Genomic DNA, 19,394 nt, shown 5'->3' on the forward strand with positions numbered 1-19,394 from the left:
AAAAGGTACTTCAGTGAGGATCCAAGCAACAGAAAAATGGGTCAGAGTACAAAAGAGGCAAGGAAATTTGTTATTGTGAAGACTAGAGGTGTGTGTTGCTGTGTATGTTCAATTGTATTAGCATGTACCTACATGAATATAGTGTGTGTTATGTGTGTCCCTGTGTGTATGCACATCGTGCATACACATGCTGTTGTGTAAGTGTGCAGGCATGTGCATACCTGCATGTGCAGGTATGTGAGCATGTACATACATGTGCCAGCTCGCTCATGAATATAAATGCACATGGCATGTAAGCAAGCCCGTGTGTGTGTATCCACAAGTGAAGATATGTAAGTCATATAAACATGAATACATGCAAGTGTGCACACACAGCCATACATTGAAGTGCATGGGTATGCAGTATGTTTTCAGTGTGTGTGCATATGTGCATGTGACTATCCAGGAGGGCTGGGTGCCAGGACAGTGACCTTGAGCTGATGTTTGAGAGGCCATTGATGGCTGAGTGTGCAGGACTAAATCATCTTGAAAACTGGGAAAGGCAGTGGGGAGTGCTGTGTTACAGGAGAGCCCTCGGCTGGTCTGCAGCGGAAGGAGGAAGTGTCTCAGACTGGGGACATTGAAGAAAGGGACCATTCTGGAGGCGTTTGGGGAGAAGATCTGGGGAAGAGGATGATGGTGGGGCTAGATGAGTGACTGAGCTCCTGGAGAAAGGGCTTGGCTTTGGCTCGTGTTAGAATGTGGAATCCTCCCGAAGTGGTGAGGAGGAGGGTCTGGGTCTTCTCCCTGAACGTGATGTGCAGGGCCAGTGATGCTGTCACCAGAACACTAAGACCTGGAAGGGACCAGGTGTGGGATGGGAGAGAGATTCTGGGCAGATATGTTGGCTGTGAGCCAGAAGACCCCAGGTGGCGGCCACCTGGTATTGGGGCAGGGGAGCCTGTGCTAAGATACGATAGCTGGGTGCTGGACCCTGATCCTAGGTTCGTAGGTGAGCTTCTGGGAGCTCCTGCTGACTTGCCTAGACGATCTCATCTTTAGGGGGCGTGGGCCATTGGGAGCCTAGGGCCTGCACTTATTTCAACCTTCTGTGGCCTCCGGAAGTGAAATGCTGTTAATGTGCACCCGCCACAGCACCAGAGTTTGACCTGGAGAATCCTTGTGATGGCCATTGCAAAGCACCCATGTTACAGATGGGGAAAGTAAGAGCCACCAAGGTTAAGTGACAGATCCAAGGCTGCATACATAGAGAAACAGGACAGGCCTGGAAACCAGTCACTGTCTTGCAGAAGTGACTTAGGAGCTGTGGCAGTAGACTCTTGTCACTAGGCCCAGGAGGAGGGTCATGGTGAAGAATGCCTTGTGTCCATTTGCCATGTTTGATGAATGTAGTAACAATCCATGCTGATGATGAGTACCATGCAGACTTCTACCATTGTTCCTTAGAGTTGTCACGGTATTAGTACTATATTTTTGTCTGTGTTTCTTACTTCTGGCAGCAGGTGATGATTATTGAAATATCTTTGATGTGGGTAGAGTAAGCACCTGAAAGATGGTTTCCAATTAATCAGCGAACATAAATACCTTCAAAGAACAAAAACTGCTTAAGAAGGAGAAAGGAATATAGAAAGAACTTAAAAGATCGGTTTTATTTAACTTTATGAAATCATTTTCCAGTGCAGAGTAAGCCTTGCAGTATATAGGGATTTATAGAACATCACAGATAAGTCCTTAATGTGAATTAAGTCAGAACTTTAGTGGTTTTGGCCCAGGGTGGTTATAAAATATGAGTAACAAAAATCGAGTGGATTAACATCCCCAGAATAAACCAGAGGGCACAAAATAGGGTCTGTATGGAATTTCCAGTCAGGAAGAAGTGGAACATTCCAGAGCCGATTTATATTATAGGAGGACTACTTAGATCAAAACACCACAGTGTCAGTTTAAATGCGGCATCTGAAACAACTTGAATTTGGAATTTCCCAGGCAACTAGGGCAAGCATCATGTGCTGAGCAGAAATGGAGCCGCTAGGGAACTCTGCTGAATGTATGTGGATCAGAATCATATCCTTACCACTTCTGTTTGTTCCAGAACTAAGTTAAAAGTTGAAATTAAAAACAAGCAAAGCCAGCAACAGCGGACACTTCAGGTTCCCCAGCTGTGGAGAGCTCACAGCAGCCAACATAAGTGTGGTGGAGTGATCCGCAAAAAGGACCTTCCAAATTTGGGCACAAGAAAATTGGCTCTGGTCAAGAAAACTTCATTTTGTTTTTTTTAAACCAGATTTTGAATTTTGACAATGATCTTGCCATCCATAAGTCTAATCCTTACTTGAGATAAAATTAATATATTTCAAAATGAACACACTTCATGCAGTATTAATAGGTTAGTGATACTTTGTGTTATTTCGTTTATATTTTACATTATGGTATCTTAGAGGAGTATAATATTAAAATATTTAAAGTGATTTAAAGGGTTTAAAACATTCTGCAATTTTTATTGTAATAAAATACATAAAATCTATAATTTTAAGTGTACCGTTCAGCACCTATATAATTAATTAGTTACTAGTTAATAAATACTAGTAAATTAATTAAACTAGTTGAAGGGAACAGTATAATTATGTCTGATTTTTCTGACTACTGTGTTTTAACCTTTCAGATTCCAGGGCTTTCTGATAGGCCAGAAAAGAAAAGAAAATGAAATTTTTATTTATTCCGAACATTAAATTATGTTTTAAAAATATTAAAGTTTTTGGTTAGAAAACTAAATTTATCATAGTTCCTTTTATTTAAAAGTGACTCTCCTCTCTTGTCCCAGCCTGGTAATTTTAATTTCCTAGGTTGAAAGAAAGCACTTTTATCCTCAATACATTAGTGGAAACTGTTATTAGGTTTTCAGTTATTTCAAAGTAGAAGGGAAAACATAGTATATAGCCTAAAATGCTTTTAACTGTCCACTTTGTACAATACATGCATTCAGAGGCCTTCACTGAAACTTATTTTTAAAAACTTCTAAATATAAAGAAATAATGAGTGTGGCTTTTTTAGTCATATAAAAAATGGGATAGCAAATCCTTAATAATAATAAGTTTGCATATAATTTTGGGCTGGTGACTTCACCATGCGGCCCAGTTTACTAATTTTATATTTTGCTGGGAGAAGTCAGAAACTTTGTGCCAGGAAAGGGAGCTTTCGCGAGTCCTGATTGACTGCCTCAGTTATTTGTTCAGTCACACAGAGCTGAACCTGTGGGGACATTGTGACTTCATTAAAAAAACCCAAACTGCTCAAGAATGAACTTTTAAATGGCTTTAAGCTGGATGAGAACTTGGATCACTAGGACTCTACAGGAAACTGGGGCCCTTTAGTCTTCTTTCTGTGGATGCAGTGTTATCGTTTGGTGATTCAGAGTCTTTCGCTCTTAGAATGACACATAAGTATGTGGAGGAGTGATAACTAAAGCCCTTACGACAAAGGCTCTTTTTCTTTGAGGACGAAAGCACTGAATGAGCAGGGGTGATGGATCAGCATTAATCTATTCCTTTTGAGTTAGGGTTTCTGCTGCCCAGCTAGAGCAGTGGTTTTTTAAGTAGGTGAACACAGCCCTGCTCCAGATCTCAAACACTGAAGAACAATACTGCCTGTCTTGGTTTTGATAGCTCTGATTTCCGATAAATAAAATACACACATTTGTAAGTACATGGAAAGCAGAAGTTCTGCATTTCTTGACCTTTCTGATCCACCTGAGCGGGAAAATTTAGAGTGCCTCACCAGCCATGGCAGCAAGGATGTGCCATGAAGACACTCGCCTCTGGCGGGGACGGCTCGCGCACGTGTGGAGTCACGCAGGGTGTTCCTGTCTGAGTTGAAAGTTAGAACTTCCTGCAGCTGCCCTTGTTTGAGAGACTGCTAGACACAACAGAAGGGTGAGAAAGCAGTGGACAGGGGTTAGAGGCACTAATTTCTGTCCTTCATGTATTCCATCATAGTATCTGTGTAGCCATTTTAGAGGAAGAGGAGATAAGCTGTTATTTTATACCTGAAAATGAACTTATCAGGTAAAAGAAAAATCAGGAATTGAATGTACTTACAGTTTGGACATGTTTGCAGATGCAGGCAATTGCCAAACTTCTGCTGAGAAAATGAGGTTGCCCATAGAGATTGCAACATTTCTTTGAGGCTGAGGCCTGTCCTGTCCTGCCCTTCTCCAACTTACATGGGGATCCTGGATCCCCAGCTAGTGCTGTTTCCTCCTCCTTTGCTGAGAAGAAGCTGCCTGTAGCTTTTGGTAAAGACCAGAGTAGGTGGAAAATGGTGATACTGTTTCTGTCCCCAGGGTCCCTAAGCTCTGGTTAGAGCAAGGATTCTTTTGTCTGTGTCATGGACTCCTTGAGTGACAGAAGCAGGGGAGGCATTCTCTAGGTTCCTGTGCTCAGTGTGCCTGTGAGATTCTTCATAGGAGGCCCAAAGTCAAGGACTTGTTTCTGCTTTGAGCAGGCCAAAGCCACTGGTTTCCTCCCCAGTTTCCCTGCCCCTTCGGGCCAGCCTCAGTGGGCACTGCCATTGGTCTTTTCTCGTCGGTAAAGGGTGAGGACTTGGTCTTGCCTACATCTCCTTCCAGGTCACTGCTCGCAGCTCAGGGGCCCTGTGGGTATGCACTATTTATTGTCCTCTCCTGGTCAGGGACTTTTGTGGCTTCCTGTTTCCTTTACAGTCAAACATGCAGTTGTCTAGCATGAACGACACTTGTCACCTCAGTCCCCTTGCTACTACAGGTGCCTGTGCCCATGCTCTGCCAGGCTCCATACTTGGACACCGTACCTAATGCCGTTGCTGTGGAATCCTTGCTCCATGGAGGCCCCTCTGCCCTCTGTGTGGTCCAGGTGATGTCTCAGCTTGTCCTTGCGGGACGCTTCTCCAGAGCCTCAGCAGACCTGGGCCACCAGCATGAGGTCCCCATTCATTGGTCTTGTGGGTCTAGTCCTGCCAACTAAGTTGTTTTCTTCTCCAGTGTCCCCTGCCCCACCTCCTGGGTTGGTACTGATGACCCCGACACATGCTTGTGGACTGAGCATGAGGAGAGAAGCTGGACCGTACCTGACACAGACCACATTCCACGCACTGCAGTCTGGAAGAGCAGTGAATTCAGCAGGTGGCAGAGCTGAGCGCATAAATGCTTTCCTGCTGGAAGCAGGATGATGAGGAGAGGGAAGTGCTGAAGATGGCTGGGAAGAGGGAAGAAGGCCACCGGAGGAAAGGAAGTCCCCAGTCAGCATCTCCTCTTGGTCTCACTGCCCTTGAGTGAGTCAATAGGTAGAGGCAGTGCTCAGGACAGGAGGGTGCCCATGGGATGGGTGCAGCGGCTGAGCTGCACCCCAGTAGGAATACAAGTCATTAACATTGTAGGTGAAGTATCTTAGAGAGCTTGAATTGATCTTTGCTCTCAGGAGATCTTGGTAGCTTCAAAAGAGGCTCAGATGAATCACGAGAGGATATTAAAAGGAGGGAAGAGAAGTTAATTTTCAGAAAACATTCAGAGGGCCACTTTGGCCACTTTAAAGTTTAGCACATACCTTTGCTTTTCTTAAGTTGGAGGTGGGGCGTGTGGTGAGCAGAGAGAGCTGGACCCAGTCTGCCCTCTGACCAGCTGTCTTTGTGGCCCCTCCCTCCCGTGGGCGTTCCCTGTGCCGCCCTCCAAGTTGCTGAGCCGAGTCTCTGTTGCCCGTGGCTGCCCACCTGCCTCTTCCGTCCTTCATCTGCTCACTTCCACAGCCGCATTCACGGTGCCTCTTAAATATCTGTGTGTGGAGTATCTTTCACTTCTCCCAACCAGAACCCAAGCAAACCCCTCTTCGGCCCTCTTTCCCCCTCACTTGACTGCTGTGAGGTTGAGCAATGTGCTTAACCTTAATGGCCACTCTCCCCACTCCCAAATAAGGAAACTGGGCCCGGAGAGGACAAGTACATTGCTACACAAGGAGGTGTACGTATTAAGTGAGTTTATACATACAGTGGGTTTATTTTATTTTATTTTATTTTAAGTGAACTCAGTGCCTTGCCTGTGCTGGGCAAGTGCTCTGCCATAGCTCTACATAATGGGTGTAGAACAGTGTTTGGCTGGTGGTAAGCCCTTAAAAATGCTAGCTGTTGATATGTGTACATTTTAGAAATGGCTTCAGAGAGAAGGTTTTGGGTGAATTTGGGGGGAGGGCCTTGATGAGAGCATGCAAGTCTGCCTGTCTTTTGGAGGGAGAGGAGAATGATGTTTTTATTTCATTAATTTTTTTCAAAAATACTTTATTTAAATGAGACAGCTTTCTAAAAGTGTATATTCTCTAATAAAATATTTTGTTAGTTTGAATGATGGCATAGTTTTCTGTACCACGTGCAATGCCATGTGATTTTATTTTATATTTTAAGTTTCTGGAATGATTCCAGACCATAGTGATGTAAAGATACTGGAGAGATCTGGTCTCTCACACTGGCCTTCCTTCCACTGACCTCTGATGCCACCAAGGCGTGTTTGTCAAGTCTACAAGGGCAGCACCAGCACTCACCACGAACTAGGACCCCAGGTGTCCCTCAGGTTTAGAATTTTCTGCCTCAGGATCCCATCTGGGAGCCCATCCTACTCCTGGCTCTTTCTGCCCCGTCTCCTCTGGCCTGTGGCCATTCCTCAGTCTGTCTTCGCTTTTCATGACCATGATACTTGTGGGGAGGACTGGCCAGATATCTTGCAGAATGTGCCCCAGATTTGGTGCATCATGTGTTTTCCCCTTAATGGGTTTTTGGAGGAAGACCACCAAGGGAGAGGCCCTGCTCATCCCATCCCATCCCATCCCATCAGGGGTTGTGCCTGAAGATTTATTCATCCTTTTTGGTCTTCCCAGCTCTCCCTCCTTTGTCTTTCATTGCCTGATAGGTTTTAAAAGTAAAAATCCAAAGTTTGTCTTGCAAACTTAAAAGAAGAAAGATGTGTCCCCCCGCCCCCCCTTTCATGCGGTGGTTGAATCTGGAACTCCTTTCCCGTGTGCCCGCACAGAGTCCCAGAATTGGCCTTTCTCTGATGTAGGTCGATTCCCTTGGCCTGAGGGAAACAGCACAGAGATTTTTAAAAAGGCTTCTTTCTCTTTCGAGTTTCCTTGACTAAAGCCTCGCTCTTCTTTTGCTGCCGAAGAATAAAATCTTTTATGCTTCTTCCTCCTTGTTCTGCCTGTGACTGCCAAATTTGAAGCTGGGTGTCCAGGGGCAGGAAGTCGATTCTGCACACACATAACTCTGGAACGCTGCTTTCAGTGGCAGTGGCCTATCCATGAGGAGAAATCTCAGCCGGAAAACATCAGTGCTTAGTTTGAAATCCAAGCAGACACCAAAGCCAAGGTATCCAGCAGACAGTGTGGACGAGATTGCGCTTTTGTGTGATACGAGTGTGTCTAGAACAGCTCATGGAGCTCAGCTCTGGCCAGGCATTGCAGGTCTCTGGTGGGGTAGCTGCTTTCTTGGGGAGAGCCTCAGGTGGGGAGGGGCAGCTGTCTTCTTGTGAGGCACAGTGTTAATGTGTGATTGCAGACACATCCCTGGCTCTTACAAGCTGTATCAACTACAACATACCAAAAAAGGGATCTTTTTAAGCTTTTAAGCTTGTATGTGAAGTGTTCAGGCATGAGGTCCCAGAGAGGCCTTGCAAACCTAAGAGGCCATTTCCGCTGGCACCACCGGTCATCCTGCCTGCCACACTGTGTAGTTTTGGGGGGCTCTGCCCCATCTCTGTGACTCTTGGGGTCTCCCAGCAGTGCTTCTTAATACTGGCTTAAGGTTCTGCAGAGGCTCTTCTGAATTCTCCAGCCCATCATTTCGCGCAGCTTGGTTTCTCCTCCTGAGACTGCAGGTGAGAAAATGTGATCACAAGAAGGAAGGGAGGTTTGGGGGATCGCTATCTTTGATCTTTTTAAAAAAAGTCTGTGTAGTTTAGCACTAAGAAAATAAACTTTCATGCAGTACTTATTGTTCATGCAGTGGAAATATTTTATCATACACCTTTTAAAGGACACTGTGTCAGTTTTAAAGCTCACTGTCAGATCCATTTGGAAAGACTTTGAAGTCTGGTGAGAACACTGGTATACCTGCAGCGTGTGAAGATTGAGGGCCGAAATTTCAGTGAAATGCTTATTTCAGTGGGGAGATGAGTATGTAGTCAGCTAGTAGTCTCAGCCTGACCATCATGTGTTGCCAGCAGCTGTAGCATCACAGCCTTGTGCATTTGCATCCTATTTTTTCTTTAAGGAAAAGTAATAACCTTTTAAAAAATATGTGATGGCTTTAATACCTAATTTTTGCTCATTTAATATCATAGAGAGGCTGAGTAGAGTTCAGCCCTCCCGTGAGCAGCTTTTGCTAACTTCACCTATGGATAATGCATATTCATTGAGCATGGTCACTCTATTTGCATGTTCACTGGAGGGGCACATTTGGTTCAGTGAGATATCTTGCTGTTCCATCCGCAGCTTAGTTTCCCAGACCTGGACTTGTAGTCAAGCTAAAAACAAATTTTTACTTTGACTTTGGTGAAGGGTCACTTTTATTGGCATTGCTAGAAAAATTTCAGAGGAACATAATGATAATTAGAAGAAATTTATTAAACAAGGACACATCATTGGGAAGGCTGTTCTGCTGCCTACTTTTTACGAGCACATAGGATCATGGAATGAATTAGAATGAAATTCCTTAACCTCTTTTTGAGGGCAGACTGAAAACGAATTTCTGGAGCCTGGTATGCATGCACATGAGTATGCACACACACGTGTGTGTGTGTGTGTGTGTGAGTGTGTGTGTGTCTGCATGTGATTGGGAAAATATTGCTACAGGGATATTAGTTTGCGCTTAGTGAGACTAACTTGCTGTTTGCCAAGTTTGCACAGGACAGGAGCTTTCGGGGGGCATCCACTGTATTGTCCATCCTGGGAGGCGTGGGCATGGAGCAGGGAGCTGCCAGGGTGCAGAGGTCAGTGGAGCATTGACTTCCAGGGCCTGTCACAGCTCCATCTTGTATGGTGAAGACATGGTGGGCCAGCTCAGGGAAGGTTTTGGTTCTTATCAGGCAGGTCTGTATGCCTTGTGGTGTCTGTGGTACGTAAGGGCCTTCTGCCCTATAAGAATGTGGCTTTCAGTTCCTTCTGGGAAATGGAAGGGACACAAACTTCTGTTGTTCTCCATCAATTGTGTGTTTGTTGGCTTAAAGTTATGAGAAGGATAGACTTGTACAAAGGGGTCTCTTGAGTTTTGAAAACCCAGAAGCAATGGTGATGGTCTCAGCCCGTGAGCTCTGTGGCCTTCCATGGTCCTGATGTATTCTAGAACAGATACATAGCACGAGTGTGTCTGTGTTTGTGTCATAGTCCTGCAGGCGTGGCCATCATGGGCTCCTCTGTGAAGGCTGGAGGTACCCTTCCGTGACAGAAATGGTTAAAAAGTTACATGCCAGGAGGAAATGTTGAAGTTATTGTTAATCCAAATGATATTTTGATGGAAAAAGGGAAGAAGAGCGTGCATTTATGTTTTACCTTTGGATTTGGGGAATATGATCTGACTGAAGTCAGAGGAGGAGAGCAGGGAGTCAGCATCTCCTTGTCCAGGTGAGAATGCAGGTAGAGGCAGTAACCTGCCCTGTTGTGGTACCCCGGTTGGCAGAGCTGATGTCTGCAGCTGGCAAGGCCTGTGTTGGGTGCTCAACAGTGAGTACCTGTTGAATCAGAGTGATTAGACCTGGCTTCTTCTCCAGACACCGATTCTTCCATTGACAGGCACTTGTCACCTCTTGGCACTTGGATCAGAAGTACTCACAGTTTCTGAATTCACCAGTGCCCTAAACATCTGAGGTACATTTTCTCATTTTACATTTGGATCTTTATATTGCAAAACATTCGTTGTCCTACCAACGAATTTCTGACAACGGCAGAGATTATAGTAATAAATGACCTCTGGACCCAGTTCCCTTCAAAAGCCATATTATGTAGGGTGATCTGGGATCTCTAAACAGTGTGCCAGAAGCCCCTGGGTCCCAGACATGGAAACACTGGTCCAGTGGCCCTCTTGTTCCTGTTTGGAGTGTGCTATTCAGAAATAGCAGAGGTGGGAGTGGCCAGAGGAAGTTTTCATTTGCGTGAAAAGATAGTGCTCGTTATTAATGGTGATGTTGTTCCCGTGGACAAGGTATCACAAAGTCACTGTCCTGTCACTTGCGAAGTGTCAAGGAGTAGCTGAGTCTTAGCCACAAGAGCCTGGTCCAGTTATGTCATGGAAAAGCCCTCTCATTTTTGGAACAACGAAGGAGCAAATAATCATCCTCTTCTAACAAGCAAGACAGTAACGTATCATAGAGTCTACAGTTTGGAGAACAAATCCTGTATTTTCACTGTAGCTTTGTTTTGGTGATCTCTAAGGATGAGCACTGTAGACATTGATTATACTAACCCCTGAAACTCTTGGCCCTAAATTGTAGCAGAGTAAACCTGTCTACTTTTCTCTTCACGAGTCTGGAAACTATGGAAAAAGAAAAAAAAAAAAAAAAGAGTCCACCAGATTCTCCGTTTTTGTTCCTTGTTGGCAGCTAACATGTCAGCTGTCCTGAACCATAGTCTCTTGCTTGCTGCTGGTATGTGGATCTGGAATCTCAGAGTTGCATGGCCCTAGCACACTTGATCATGCCCAAAGTGATCCTGCTTGATGTTATTCTGCATTTAAATTGTATCTGCTTATTGGGAGGTCCGGGTGTACTCTTCTAACACCTGAACATATTCATTCCAGGCATTAGAATCTGGGAAGCCTGGAAGGATGGGAATGGTGATGGCAGAATGGAATAGAATGGGTTTGCAGCCATGAAGGATGTGCTCAGATTCTCGGCCCTGATCATGCTCATCTTTAAATCGAGGTTGAGCCTCGGAGAGATCCTTGGATCCCACTGGATCATGAGTACCGGCAGAAATACTCGCTCCACTTAGGGCAGCGCACAGTTGGTTAGCTATTATTGGTGATCACAGTAAGGGTGATCAGAGTCAGCCTCTTTGGACAGGGCTGAGTTTTGCCTCTGGCGGCATCTGGTAGACCTGTTAACAGCCAGTGTGACCCTATATGGAAATCAGTATGATGCATTCTGGGTATTATTTCCATTTGTTGGTGAACTCATTCCTTAGCATATTATCAACAGGGTAAAAAGACAGGGTAGTGATTTGAACGTGATTGTCCATTATTTGGGACTAGTGAGACTCAAAGAAGGTCTCCTGTGTAACAGACCTCACCTGACTTTTTTTATCATTAGCTTAATCTTTCCCATTTGTTGACCTACAGGCTGTTAACAACATGTTTTGTGGGAGGTTGACCATTGTCCTCTGCAGCTGCCCCTTGGATCACCCTGACTTGTAACAGGAGAGCTCCTGCTCTCTAGGAAAAATACCTGTGTGCCCTGTGGGTTTCTAGTTCTGTCTCCTGTGCTATCCCCGCTTGAGGGCCTGAGAGAGTACAGCTGTGTGCACATTGGGCCTGCAGAGCATTGCAGATGCTGCCATTTCACACTAACCAAGCTTAGTACTGGAATGTGTCTCCAGTGAGCACAGAAGGGCTGGTGTCCCTCCTGTGCCTGCACTTGCCCAGGGACCCACACACTGGGCTGAGGTCAGGAGCCAGCCAGCATATGGCCTTCTCTAGCTGGTGGATGGAGTCCCCTGGCAGGAAGAAAGAACCACTGTCCTCAGATGGCTGGATAAGGCGGAACAGCGATGTTGAGAGGACAGTGAAGCATCCATCTACACTGTGGCAGGCCCCGAGGCCAGTGTGCTTCCCAAGCTATCCTTGAGGCAAGACACTGCCCAGAAGGGAAGCCTGCCTGTGTGGGAGTCAGGGACACTAGCTGGAGTCTTCTAGAGCCTGTGTCAAGACCTTGATGCTGGTTCCATTAGCAGAAGTGTTGGGTCCTTACCCAATCCCTACCTGCCTGTGTGCTGACATGCACACACCCATACCCACACACCCATTTGCTGCCTGCTTGGTGGACTTCGGGCCCTTGCCCCTCCATCCACCGCAGCTGGGGACCTTATGGGCTCTCCTAGGGGAGGGAATGTGTGCTTAGCTGTCTTAGAGATAGGATCCTAAATGTCTGTCCACGAACATCAGGTCACCTCTGAGAGAACCAGCAGTTTCTTAAAAATTCAAACTGCTGTGGTTCCTACCATGTTCTCTTTTTGAAATTTTTCCTATAGGGCAGTTTTTCTGTAAGTTCTTATACATGTTAGGAGTCAGAGCTGTAGTAGCACTCAGCGGAGTAAATGATTATGAAGTGTCGTGAGAGAAACAGCCCTTTACACAGTTAGCTTGGGTACCCAGCATGCGAGGTCAAGTGTGTCAGTAGCAGTACGGACACAAGTACTTCCCTTTCACGCCAGTAGCAGTGAGCTCTACTGGGGGTTGAAGTTGAGGAACCCTGATCCCCAGGAGAAAGTACGTTCATTTCCCAGCCTTCTGAGTCCTGTGGTGGAAGGAGTTTTCCTGCTAGATTCGAAGACTGGAGTGACGCCTTCTTAGTATCTCAGTGTCAGCCTGTGCATGAGACACCAGGCAGTGGTGGGTAAAGTGCAGTTTGCTCTTGTTTCTAGATTTCCTCTTATTTGGGTAGCAGTTTTCCTCAAGATACTTGAGAGCAGGTTTGACAAAATTACCTTTACTAAGAGAGCAAATACTGTGCAGGTCTAAAATGTAGGCAGTTCAGAAAAAGCTGAAGTTGTTTTCATCTCTCTGTTGAGAACTTTCCAGAAAGGAAGTTCTTAGGTACAAGAACATATGCAGATTTTTTTCTGTGCCACATATGCTGTGTCATATACACTTACCCATAAGTGCTTAAGAATCAGTGCCTTTTTATCCTCCTTTTTGTGCTTTGTTGTGCTGGCTGGCTGCCTGCCTGACCCTTCTATTCCCTTATCAGTTTATTAAGGCCAGAAGAGAAGAGAGGCTGAGGTAGCATGGGCTTCCTCTTCTGTGGCCTTCACTGTTACGGACAAAGCAGGCAGCACCTATGTCACTTACTTGGCCTCCCAGCATTCTCTGACAGACGCTTGTTTAGCGCAGCAAAATGATTCTGAGAAAACAAAAACTCAGAGTAAATACAAAACAGGAAATAGAAAACAGCATTGAAATGAATAATTTGAAATAGGACTTCGAGTAGAGAGCTGAGAGCCCAACCGTAGTTGTGTTTAGGATTGGAGCCCAGAGCCTTGTATTGGCTCAGTGAGCTGTGTCTTTTGATGGGCTTATAGGCACTCAGGGGTGGCAGCCCATTTTAAACCTAGATCCTTGGTTCTGGTGTCCCAGAGAGATTGTGGGTCCTGGAGCATTACAGTTGGGTGAGGCTGTCTAGATGACAGTACACGTCCTGGTGGTCCAAATGTGTGGGTAGGCTCCTCTTCCGATTGAAGAGGACCAGGAAGGCCCACCTGGCTCTGGCCCATCCCTGTCCCAACTTTTAACACGCCAGTTTCCGTGACTTAGCACTTCTTATATTTAGCTTGATTTTGTCAGTTACTGATGCATAAAGAGAGGTGAGACTCTGGGCTTTCTCACTGAGCCACGTCTCCAGTGAGCTCATTCCTCTTGGCCACAGTTCCTAATGGTGGTGGAGATTGACTTTGTAACAAGGTCTCTGAGTAGGTGCCCAGGGTTAAAATGGCAGGGAAAAGGAAAGAGTTCTTCTTTAGCAGTTGAAGCCGCCAAGGACTGCGGTCAGGAGTGTGAGCCCTGAGCAAGGGGCAGGTGTGGTGCTAACCCTTTAGGGATGAAACCTGCCACCTCTCCCTTGAGGGAGAAACAACTGGGACAGCTTGTGGGCCAGGAGAGCAGTCTCTGGTGGGTGTGGGCAGGTGGCTTGGGTACCTTTGGCATCCTTGGTACCTGGTGTGCGAAGTAAAGAATCAGGTATGGTGGTTCCCTCGGATACCACGGTTGGAGACAGATACTTGGGAGCTATCCGTTTTGGTTGTCAGTGCTGGTTAGCTTGACGGGCCAGCCTTGTGCTGACCTGCCTCTGTCCCACAGAGGCATGTGTGCCCTATGTGTGTAGCAGTGCTATCCTCTCTGTGACACAGACTCACGTAGTTGTGGTGAGCAGTGACCTTGTGAGCGACCTTCTCTTTCAGTAGCAAGATACTGTGGCTTTTCTTAAGCGCTCATATGTAAGTGATTTCCTTGAGTCAAGTAGAATAGTATCTGGAAACAAGCATGTGCTCCAGTTGCATCCTTCCCTGGCCTGTTGTGTGTGAAGTACGAGCAGAAGCCCAGGAGGCCCCACGTTGAGGTCCCCACCTTACTGCATGTGCCTTTCCCATCTCCATCTGTCTCCTAGCATCACTGTGCACATCCTTCCCAGACATTTGTGTTGAATAAGAGAAGCAGGATCCAGAGTTGTGGGGGTGGGGGAGTTGAAAGCAAAGGGAGAGGAACATGACAGTGTCCATAGAATGCAGAACTTATTAAATTGCATTGACTTCCTACAGTTCTGGCCTTAATTTTAAATATGGACCTTGAACACTGGTCCACTACTGGTGGGAGTGTAGACTGGTGCAACCACTGTGAAAATCAGTATGGAGATACCTCAGAGAACTAGGACTGGAAGTCCTATTTGACTCATTTGACCCATCTTCCTCAAAGAATTAAAAGAATCATACCGCAGTGATATATGTGCATCCATATTCATAGCACCACAGTTTGTAATAGCTAAAACTTGGAAGCACCCTAATTGCCCATCAACTGGAGACTGGATAAAGAAAATGTGGGTTTTTTAAAAAAAATAAAATGGAGTACTACTCAGCCATAAAAATGAGAAATTATAGACTTTTATAGTTAAATGGATGCACATTGAGGCGATGCTCTTAAGTGAAATAAATAGAACACACGTGTAAATAATAGTTTCTCTAGAGTGAGAAACTGAAAGTGTAAATAAGGACTAAAAGGTATAATAGATCATGTGAAATAGGAAGAAAAGGGACAAAGGGAAGGGGAAGTGGGAGGGGTAGGGGAAAGGAAAGAAGGGAATGGGATTAATATGAGAAAATGAAAAAAAGGAAACAAAGTCTTTGTAAATAGGGGGGGATGGAGGGGTTGAAGGGAGGGCAGGGGAAGGGGGAAAAATAAGAACCAAGAGAGACTATGCAAAGGTGCAAATTTCCAATGGTGAATGTCATTATATTGTACACCTAAAATGTACCAGTAAAATTAATTAAAAAAATAAATATGGACCTTGCTGTGACAAAGGGACTATCCAATGTAGTCATCCATTAGTGATGTAGTCTTCTGGTTCTTGGAAAATGTTTGCAAGCAACTGATGTGGTTGCTGTTTGTCTCTGTTTGACCTAGAACTGTGTTGCCCTCATTGAAGTGTAACATTGCAGCTCAGGGGGTCGGTAGCTGTCCTCCAAGGGGCCAAAGGGTGGGGCGAGACCCTTAGAAATTAAAAAGTATGCCTTGTTACAGTTTATAGTTACTTATACCAAAAGCTAGAGTGAGTAAAATGTTTGGCTTGCAGAAATACTCCCTTCTTTCTGCTAGATTGCAAGGATCACTTCATGTGCACAGCCTTTTCTTCCCTCTATGTGTGGCCTTTTCTCAACTTTTGCAGCTGAATTATACAGTGTTTTATGGGGATTTAAAGTCGCATTTTGCTTGTTTTTCCTGCTCCTTCTATGCAAGGAAAGTATACGTTCTGTTTTATCTGAAAAACTCAGGTCTTGGAATACATCATTAAGCATATTTAAAAATTTACTTTCAGACAAGCATGTTAAGTCCTATTGGAGATGTGACATCACATTCTTGTTAAGAATTGCTTTTTGTAAATGTTCTCTGATAGACCACTTTCCTTCTGTGGCTGAAATATCCAGCTCCTTCCAAAGGTGCTGTGTTTGTTAGTGATAAACTAGGTCGTGTTACAGTAGTTACTGGCAGTAATGGATCTGGAAAAATTTAAACTGGGTGTAGTAAATGCTCTATATAGTAAAACATTTGGAGGAGATTTTCTCTTTTATAATTTTGACTCTTAAAAGTATGGTGTTTGTATAATGACAAACAAAATCTTAATGCCTTATATGATATGCCTTTTAGCTATCCTATCAAAATATCCTCAATTCAGGGTGTTTTTGCAGCAGATGTGTGAGTGATTGTTGAGATTTCAGTAAAATTGATTATTGAAGTGTTTGTTTTTCCCCTGTGAGCTCTTAGTGAAAGGATTTTGGGGGGCTGACATTTGTGCTAAACCGTACTACTTTGGAAGGTAATGTTTAACAGAATGTTTTATGGCTTACTGCACATGATTATCTCTCCTTGTATTCTTGGACACAGTTCTTTCTTTCATTAGTTGGTAGCCAAGACTTCTAGGCTCTTTCACAAAAAGCCGAGGATAACGTTAGATAGGTATAGGTAATACCTGCAATCTGTTTTCTTACATAGAGATACAGCAACTTGGTTTTAGGTAAAAAGTTGGAAAATAGGGTAGTGCTTGTGAATACTGTTCTTTGCTGTTGTTTTCATGGCATAAATGCTGCTTATTTGTAGAAACAGATTTCAGTTAAAATATATTTTATATTCAAGTAATGGAAATTTCAAAAATATATGTCTGGTAATGACTAGGAAATGTTCCATAGTAAGGAAATGTGAGTTTCTGCATAATTGTTTTGTTTTCACTTCTGTTAATTTCTAAAAGAATTTGGAAAAATGTTTATGTTAGACACTGAGTTGGTAAAAATTGCTGTGCTTGTGAGAATAAGGTCTGTGAACACCTCTCAGCTGCTCCTAAATTGGATTCTTTCTGCCATTTACTGAGGGAGATCTGATTTTCTATGTTTGTTTTAAAAAATGTACGAGTCTTCGTTTTCTCTGGTGTTCCTCAAGCTTTCAACTTTGGTTTTAATGACAGTGCAGGATGTGAAAAGAGCCAAAAGTAAAAACCTAGTGCTTTCCTGGCTGATGTCATGAATAGTGAGCAATCTGTCTGTCTATGGAATGTGTGGTGGCAACCACAGGGCTTCATCTAAGCTGCCTACTGGGGGGGGTACGGTTCTAAGCTTCTGGAAATGGGGCTCTTAATGGAAATGTTGACAAGATCATTAACTATCCAGCAGTGCCACAGCTCCAGGAAGACTGGATTTACCTCTGGATCCATAACACCAGCTCTTTGTGGTGGATGAGGGGGTGAGAAAAGCATTTATTTAGCTGCAGAAAATTATGGAACAGATCCTGGCACCCGCTACCCTATTTTTTAGTTTTGTGAAGTTTACTTTGCTAGTGACAAATAGATTGGTAAGCTAACTACTACACTTGATCTTAGCCAAAAGGCCGAGAAGCGATGGTAAGCTAATAACTACTTAATACAAGACTTAGGAAATAATAAGTAAATAGTAAATAAGAAGTCATGAGAATGCATCAATTTAGGAAGCAGGAGATAGACATGGTTCAAGAGGCTTCTTCTCTTTCATATAGAAACTCTGCCCCCATTTCTGTTCAGAGTCAGCTTTATTAAAGTTTCCAGAATTCCTTCTAATTTCCCAGGATATGTTATTAATAACTGAGGAAAGAAAATTCCCACATCCTTCTTAATTTATTCTTGGGCTATTCTGAATGTAATCAGTAATTATACTGTGTATTTTCACTGCCCCCCCCATTGGATTTGGCTGCTAATCTTTATATTTTAGTAAAAGGACACAGGAGCAGCTTACATCTGAATGCTATTTTATGTTTTTAAAAAACTATTTTGCTATATTTCCATTAGCAAATGTTTTTCTCTTGGACTCAAGTCTGGAAGGTGGAGTCACTCTTTTCTTTATCAGGAATTTGTTTGGGTTTTTGACGGTTTCATGGTAAACAACTTTATAAAAGGTAACCTACTTGCAGAAGAATAACATGTAGGTCTTATATGCATTTTTTCTATAAATAGACAATGACTCCAAAGCTGTGGTATGAGTTTCAGATATTGAAGAAAGCATTGCTTAAATGATCACAGAGTTTGTGTAATAAAGCCTTGTTATGGACAGTTTACTGCATTTGAATTTACTTACTATGGGCAGTTTACTTCATGTTGGCACTTGCTTTGATTTATTTGAGGGGTACAAAATCATTTAAAGGAAATCTTTGTTGAAGACAACGGAGTTTTGCCATTTTTGCTCACACTGCCTTGTATTCTGAACAAAGCATGCTTGAGGCTTACCTTTCAAGTGAATGTTTTTGGCAGAAAAGTCCTGAGCTGCTTCCAAACCAGGTTTGATGGGGGGCAGGCTGAGGCCTTTGGGGCTATTGGCTGCACCCTGAAATAGTGGGGTTTGTGTCCTCATTCCCCGGGTGGGGGGGTGGGGCTTCTTGTGAATGCAGCCAATTCTGGTCGCCTGTTATTCATGTCTTCTTGTTCGAGTGGAAATGCAGCTCGTTCATAATGGATTATTGATTGGTCTGAGGACAGCAGCAGCCTCCAGGCCTTGTCATTGGCCCTGTGCACTCCCCAGCAGTGAATGCACCACTTCATGGGGCTCTGTGGGACCCTGGTCTGGGGACTGTAAGAGACAATTGTTAATCTTGTACAGAATGGTTTGTAGGGAGAGGAACTCTTCATTGTTGTTAGGGAATTTTCCTCGTTTGCCCAGAGAATAGGCTTTTTGTCTCAGTAGTAAGATAAGCTTGTCCAGGATGTTAATGATGTATTTTAATTCATGGTTCATAATACTACAGTGTGACTCCTGAGGCTGCTTCATTGTCTCCAGGAGGACAAGCGTGCACAGTGTCCTGCAGCACAGCCTGGCTGCTCCCACTCGGCGTGGGGGTCGTGTTGGGCCTGCCCCTACGGCAGGGCAGGGCCGACCTCCCTCGAGCAGCCCGGAGTGGCCGTTTCCAGGAATGGCCCTTCACATCTGCTCCCAGAGGGAGTTGCCCTTTTCTTTTTGTGACTTGCCTTTGGGGCCATGATACTCCTTCACAGACGACCTTGTAAATATTTTAAGTGTTCTGTGTTGCGCTTTTCTTTTTTCATTGATTTCTTTTTTTGGTTGGGGGCACTTCCCCTGCCCCACTGAGCCTTAGATTCCCCTGCAGCCCATCCTCATAGTCCTGTTCTCAGGGGTGAGTGCACAGGGGAATAGGACCTTGTCCAACCCTGGCTAACATCAGCACCCCCTGGATGCCCTGCTCCACACTGGAAGGTCACCAGAAGGGAAAGAGCCAAGAACAAGTAGAAGCACATGTTTTCAAGGGAGCCAGCGCCTGTTTAGTATCGTGTTAGGGTTAATTAATGAATCAGAGCTGAAAGAAACACCAAACTCAGTGGTAACTTGAAAAGTAGCAGGGCCTTCAGCTTTGCTTCCCACACCAGCAGGTCC

The 19,394-nt window shown here is 44.5% G+C and overlaps 1 protein-coding gene and 1 pseudogene across 2 annotated transcripts in view; one reads left to right on the forward strand and one right to left on the reverse strand.

Annotated features, from left to right (window-relative positions):
* Positions 1-19,394, forward strand: part of Znf516 (zinc finger protein 516) — a 115,635-nt gene that overhangs the window by 19,417 nt on the left and 76,824 nt on the right. The gene's annotated exons all lie outside the window — the stretch shown is intronic.
* On the reverse strand, positions 17,300-17,379 carry LOC147830011 (U2 spliceosomal RNA; annotated as a pseudogene).

The sequence above is a fragment of the Heterocephalus glaber genome, unplaced genomic scaffold (genome assembly GCF_053883595.1).
Source record: "Heterocephalus glaber isolate CG9 unplaced genomic scaffold, H.glaber_assembly_v1.0 deba00000331, whole genome shotgun sequence".
NCBI lineage: Eukaryota > Metazoa > Chordata > Mammalia > Rodentia > Bathyergidae > Heterocephalus > Heterocephalus glaber.